The sequence below is a fragment of the Lygodium microphyllum genome, chromosome 1 (assembly GCF_053477565.2).
Source record: "Lygodium microphyllum isolate KBCC chromosome 1, Lygodium_microphyllum_v1.1.10, whole genome shotgun sequence".
Taxonomy (NCBI): domain Eukaryota; kingdom Viridiplantae; phylum Streptophyta; class Polypodiopsida; order Schizaeales; family Lygodiaceae; genus Lygodium; species Lygodium microphyllum.
In genome coordinates this window covers 83,252,068-83,259,413 of record NC_141135.1, presented here as the reverse complement: position 1 = coordinate 83,259,413, position 7,346 = coordinate 83,252,068, and positions in this window count along the sequence as shown.

Genomic DNA, 7,346 nt, shown 5'->3' with positions numbered 1-7,346 from the left:
AATCATATGTGATATTTTTCCATTCAAAGTGGTGTTTCTTTTGCATTCTCTTTGTTGGTTGATGAATTCTATGAAGAATATGAAGAAAATGATGAGTCGTGGCAGATTGTTTCTATGATGTTGCGTGAAGATTTCTTGTTAGTGGTGTTCTTTTCCTTATTGTGGTTCTCTAAAGAATGAAACAAAAGCTTGTTGATATTACAAGATAGATTTTCTTGCAGTAGAAACCCCTTTTCCTTAGTGTCTCTCTTGGGGCTCCATGTTTTTAATGAACATCACCCTACCACGGCACCATGAGAAGCTCGAACCGGCCAAGAGAGGCTGCAAGTATGCTTGCTAGCCATGAAAACTTGCAAGGAAACTCTCCTTCTCACCAAGAATCCATTGCTCCAAGAACACACAAGAAAGATGCACACAAGAAATTGAACAATTCTTCCATCCTCACTCTCTTCCTCTTCCTCACTCTCCATTAGATTTGGCAATGAAGCATAAGAGAAAGGAGCAAGAACAAGAAAGATGAGAGTTGTGCCAAAATGGGAGAGAGGGAAATGATGCATGAGAGGAGAAGATAAAAAAAGAGAGATATGTAACCACCTCAACCCCCCACCTCCTCAAATCACTCGACAAGCCTCCTCCTTTTCCTTTCTTGATATTATAAAAATTGAGTTGCATACATTTTGGCTAAGGTCAAAAGACCCTTTATTTTTGAAATGGAACAAGAGGTGTTTGACCATCCTTTTTCCTAGCACAATATTTTAATGAGCCTTGGACTCATATGTTTACATTGCTTCATACATCACTTTTGACAAAAGGGTACAAAAGCAAAATGCATTTTTACAAAAGATGTTTTCATGTTGAGCACATTTCGGTGCCTATATTTGCACTGATTTCTCCCATGCTTAAGTGTGAAGTGTTCCCGCAAAAAAAATTGAAGAAGAACCACAATCAGCTCTTGAAAAACCTTCATCTTCATCTTTATCTTCAATCTTCATTTCTTTTCTTCATCGTCTTTAAATTGTCATTGGATTTGGAAAGGAAAATAACACACAGAATAGAATCACAACTAGGACGTTAAAGCCTAGGTCACAAACACTCCATAAGAAAAATTCACCAAGCACATAAAAGATAGGGCTTTCAACCAACTTGCACACAATAATAACTTCACACTCAATATAGAATGAAAGATAACCACCAATGAAGCACAAATAGAAACCTGCAAAAGATGTGGAATCAAAGTACACATTTACTAAGGATTTTACAATAGAGTTCTCCCACCCGAAAAAAAATGTGTTTCGAAAAAGGAAAGGGAAGCGCGTTTTATTAAAGATAAAACAAAAAGAACAAAAAACGATCTTGTGTGCTTGAAGGAGAATGATCTTGGTGAAAGGGCATGTTAAACATAAAGATGATGCATGTAAATGAGCCTTAGAGAAAAATTTTTAATAATCAAAGGTTAAAAATGGTTGGTCATGGTATTCACGGTCTGAAGAATTAAAAGAAAGAAAGAATTGCAGAACAGGATAATGCCACCATTGATGCCATATATAGGACGAGGAGGCATGTGGACTAGATGGAACGTCGCTGGTGGTTGACGTCGTTGCGACATATCTTGCAGTAAGCGTATAATGTGCTTGTTGCACATTGTGCCATGGGCCAATAACTTCTTGCCCTCATGTGAGGCATTGGCATTGCGAGGAGAGAGGTTTAATGAGAGAGAATGAGTAAGGCGCAGGGGTGGTCTCCGTTTGTTGGTAGAACCAGATACGAACGTCATGCCGTTGTCTGATGCGGCTACCAATGAAGATGGTAGTGGCATGCCATTGTTTCGTTGAAGAAGGGGGCGAGAGGGAATGACCAGCATAGCCGAGGAGGAGGAAGTGGAGGAGCGGCATCATTGAGTAGACCCTGGGAGGGCTGAATAGAGTAGGTGGAAGGGGTGAAATAGGAGAAGTAGGCGGGGGTGGATGGTGGGACTGATCGAGCTGACTAACCTGCAGGTACTGGACGGAGAGGTGCAGGGAAGATTAGCGGGTTGAATGGGGGTTTAGGAGTGGTTGCTGGAAGTGGATGAGTGCAGGGAGGAGGCAAAAGTTGGAGTGGAGGGAAGATAGGGGAAAAGAGAGGGAGGACAGGGAGGGATCAAGGCATGGATGACTTGCGGTCGGGGGAGTAGGATCGGGGGGACGACCGAGGCCGGCAGCACGCACGATAACAGCATGAAGCCCGTTGAATAGCCTTGTCAATGCTCTCTTTCATTCTCCTCTAGTAGCTCAGCAAGACTATCTTCATCCCTTGCTCTTTCCCTTGAAATGTAGCAAAGAAAAATCGTATTCCATGGCAAAAATACACCTACAAATCCTTTCTTCTTGCAAGTTCCATGACCTCTTTCCCGGCCAGTGCACCAAATGAAGAGCACCCTGCCATGGCACCATGAGAAGCTCGAACCGGCCAAGAGAAGCTGCAAATATATTTGCTAGCCATGAAAACTTGCAAGAAAACTCTCATTCTCACTAAGAATCCATTGCTCCAAGAACACACAAGAAAGAGGCACACAAGAAATTGAACAATGCTTCCATCCTCACTCTCTTCCTCTTCCTCGCTCTCCATTAGATTTGGCAATGAAGCACAAGAGAAAGGACCAAGAACAAGAAAGATGAGAGCTGTGACTAAATGGGAGAGAGGGAAATGAGGCGTGAGAGGAGAAGATAAAGAAAGAGAGATATGTAACCACCTCAACCCCCCACCTCCTCAAATCACTCGACAAGCCTCCTCCTTTTCCTTTCTTGATATTATAAAAATTGGGTTGCATACATTTTGGCTAAGGTTAAAAGACCCTTTAGTTTTGAAATGGGACAAGCGGTGTTTGACCGTTCTTTTTCCTAGCACAATATTTTAATGAGCCTTGGACTCATATGTTTACATTGCTTCGTACATCATTTTTGACAAAAGGGTACAAAAGCAAAATGCATTTTAACAAAAGATATTTTCATGTTGAGCACATTTTGGTGTTTATATTTGCACTAATTTCCTAGTCATCATTGCAAAAAATTAAAAAAGGAAGATAAATAATAATAAAAATGAGAAAAAGAAAAACAAGCGGGCCCCCCTGCATTCCGCGCAAAAGCGTGGGGAGAGGATAAAAAAATTTGTAGTGGTGGGACTTGTAGATGGCCAGGATACCGGCACGGGGATGAACGGTGTGACGAACGCAGCAGAGGACAGGTAAATAAAAAAACATGGATGTTCAAGTGCAACACAGGAGGCGCGTACACACGTAAAAACACTAAAAATTTAATAAAACCCAAACTGTGCATCGGAATGAAATGCTGTAAAAACGAGAAATGTGTCGAAAGGCAGGGGAAAGAGAATGGAAAAATGCAACAGGAGGTCCGAGGAGAATGCATGGCATTCACATGGGAAAAAGGCAAAAATTGAGCTCGAAAATGCATTCGGGAATTAATATCGGAGAATCCATTCCTTGGAACACAGGGAAGAAACAAGGAAAAATGTGCAAAATAACATTTCCAACAAACCTATCATGTCAAAACATAGTTCTAACCGAGATAGGATGCGTTCACATGGGAAAAATCCAAAAAAATAGACTCGAAAATTAACTAAAAAATTAATACGGAAAGAATCGAGTACTGGAACGAAGGGCAGTAAAAAATTAAAATGTTTGGGGAAGGGGATACACAAGGCGGTCATATCAAAACTCATGTCGGGGGGGATGACAAGGGGTTCTCATGCTAAAAACACAAAAAAGACACCCAAAGACACATTAAAAATTTAATAGCTAAAAATCCAACAAGCAAAATAGGGTGGAGAAAAAAGAAAAAATGTGGGGAAACGTGCATCGAAATGATAGGGTGTAAAAAGGAAACATGTCATAGGGAAGGTATAGGGCAGGGCTGTCATGTGAGATTGTTATTTCAAAGAAAAAAGGATGTGTTCACATGGAAATATGTCCAATTGACAAAAAATGGTTCAAAAATTAATATCTCAAGAACTGTCCGGGTCGAACAAGGGTGGGTAAAAAGGAAAAATGGTCAGGTCAAAGGGAAAAATAGTGCTGGAAGGTTTGATTGGGGTTCCGGTGAACGGAGGGTGTGTTCACATGAAAAACTTCAAAACAAGGAATAAAGGGAAAGAGAGAAGGAACGGCCCCAGAAGTGGGGTGAAAGTGAAAGGGTGGGTGGGGAAGGGACCCCATCAAGGGAAAAGAAAGTCATGGCTTAGATGCATGATCAAATTGAGGCATATGCAAGGGGGTATGCATCATAGACGTGCAGGGACGCGCCCCTACACTTAAAATCTTAACGAAAATGGTAAACTGAACATCAAGGACTTAGGACCACACATCAGACCAACTCCTGATGTCCCCACACTTGAGACCTGACCATCACTAATTAAAAAAAGGTGTAGGGTTAGAAAAACGTGGCCCATGTTGGAGAGAATTGAGGTTGACTGTCGATGTCGCATACTGTGTTGCAGTCGGGATGCAGGAGAGACCAATGTGTCTTTGTATCACATGCACATCTAGTGGGGTAGGGACCACATAGTAGCAATACCCAGGGAGGTAGCTGTATTGAGGGAATCATGGGAAACCGTCAATGAAAAAGAATATTGCACTCAGCTTATGGTCACTCAAATGGAATGAAAGAACAATCACTTGCCCTAGTACTGACATCATTGAGTGAATCATGATTGAACTCAAATCTCACACCCGAGTTAGGAATCGACAAGGGAGATGATGCAGAGGGAATATACTAGGGTGCACAGTTGTGATGGTGCATTAGTACGTTCAACCCCGTCTGGCATAGGTGCAAGCAGAAAGGCCACGGAGCCTTGTTATGCAGTGTACAGAAGAGGATGACATGTCCTCTGGTGATAGCAGAGACGAATCTCGTGTGTGCATAGGGAAACGAGAATGTACCTAACTCTAATTGTCGTAGCATCTCCCAATCCTCATCTCTCAATAAGTGATTTAGAAAACACCAGTCACACTCAATCCCCCCTCTATCTCACACTCTGTTGATAGATACAAGAGGATAACCCATTCCTCAAACCCATTGATGTTATCCTCACAGTCACTTGTGCAAAGGTTGTATGCCTTGTGCGCATTTGATGGTGCTGCATCAGTGCATCCTGTCTTGTGCTAGCATGTAGTGCGAGAAAGAAGTCAGGGAGCCTTATAGTGTAGTGCTGTATAGGAATAGATCATGCTTTGTGTATTGAGAGGCCCAACCCGTGCGTGCAATACTCCATTCACACATTGCACCTCTCTGTTAAATGTAAAGGGCAAGGATTGGTTACTCACACTACCCTCTGTCTCACGCTTTGTTAATAAATACAGAGGGTAGCATATACACACAATCCATCCTATTAGGATGAAAGCTCTCATCACTCAATTGTTTGTCGATGAACATCGATTCGTCTATTATTGCCATCAGGGTGTTGAAGATGAGGCGTACCTAGGGAGGTAGCCCATATATTTGGTACTGTAGATTTTTAGGAGATCATGTCATTTGTGTGAGGGAATCACATGTTTTGCGGGGAGTACAGAGACATCACACCAAGGGAGGTGGCTTTGGAATTTCTTTTGGAAAAGTGTATGCTGATGATTCAGCTATCTTGGACTGTGGGGTGCTACCACCTTTTCCACAGCCAGCTTCCCACCCAAGGGTGTTTCCACATTTTCTTAGAATGAGACTTATTATGACTGGGAATCGCTTCCTTGTCTCCCATAGTAGTTTGTTTTTTTTTTCTTTTCTTGCTTTTTTTTCTGCTCCTGAGGGTGTTTCCACCTTTTCTCGAAGAATAGATCAACATGACAGGGACCTAAGTCCTTTTCTCCCATGACCAATATATGTTTTTTTTCTTTCTTTTTTCTTTAATAAAGAGAATGGTAGAAATAGCATGTGTCAGGACCATCCTCACCACCACTACTGGATCAGACGAGAGGAGAACAGAGTAAGGATGTGAGGTGTTTGGGAGGGGCTAGTAGAAGGATGCCACCTCATAAAGAAGAACGTAATGGCTATCAGTAGCACAAGGAGAATGACAATGCGACTCCTAAAAGGGAAAGGGTGGGTCAATTGTGATTGTCAAGATCCCCAGGGAGGGAAGTACTTATTCAGGTGATAGCCATTGTTCAGAAAGGGATCATCAAAGGCATCAACTATCTGGACTTGGATGGAGCCATTCGGATTGATGGCAAGCACCTTATAAGGACCCATCCATCGTTGTTGTAGCTTGCCTAAAAACTTGCCAAATCAGGAATCATAAGCGAGAACTAAGTTTATGATTGTAGGGCCATCTTGCGGATCTCATCAAGACACTCCAAGTGCAAAAGATGGCATTGCAGGGATTCATCATTTCCCAAGCATTCATTGATGGCCATGTGTAGAGAGGCTAGCTCGAGTTCAACAGGAAAGATGGCTTTTGTTCCATACACCAACTGGAAAGGAGTTTGTCATGTAACTGGCTTATGGGAGGTTCTGTACGCCCAGAGGGCCTATGTAAGTTGATCATCCCAATCACATCAATGTGCAGCAATCATCCTTGTCAAGATCAAGTAGAGGATGTGATTGGTGACTTCAACTTGGTCGTTGGCTTTGGGGTAATTGGTGGACTTGAGATGGCAGATCTTAGACAATTCTGTCAACTCTTTCATAATCTTGTCAAGGGAGTGCGTACGTCGGTCACATACGATCTTTAGGGGACTGCCAAAACGGATAATGATGTTCTTATACAAGAACAAGGCCATGCTATTACCATCATCCCACTTCAAAGCTTTAGCTTCACACCACTTTGTTATGTGGTCTCTACAGACCAAGATGTATCTATTTTGCTTCCTTCTGGTTGGCAGATCAATGGGGCCCATGAAATCAATCCCCCACTTCTCGAATAGCTTTAGGGGAAGAATGGGTTGCAATGGCATGGCACTGGATTTGGTAGGCATTTCCATTTGCTGACAAGCATCACACCGTTTGCAGTAATCATAAGCATCCTTATGGAGGGTTAGCCACCAATATCCTGCAAGTAAGGCTTTTCTCAACCACATGGCTCGTCATGGCATGCTTTCAATACTATGCCGATTTTGTCTCCTGCGACGCATCTTTGCAAGACTTTATCCTTGCCTTTCTTGTACAAATCGCCACCTAACAAGGTGTAGGGGGATGATTCCAACAGAAGCTTCTCCTTCTCACGGCTCAAGATGCCAGGGGGATACTGTTGGGTTGCAAGGAGGTTGGCTATGTCTGTGTACCATGGGGTAACTGTTTCGACTAGAAACAAGGAAGTATCAGGAAGGTTTGGATCATGTTGCTTTTCTTCATCATCACTTT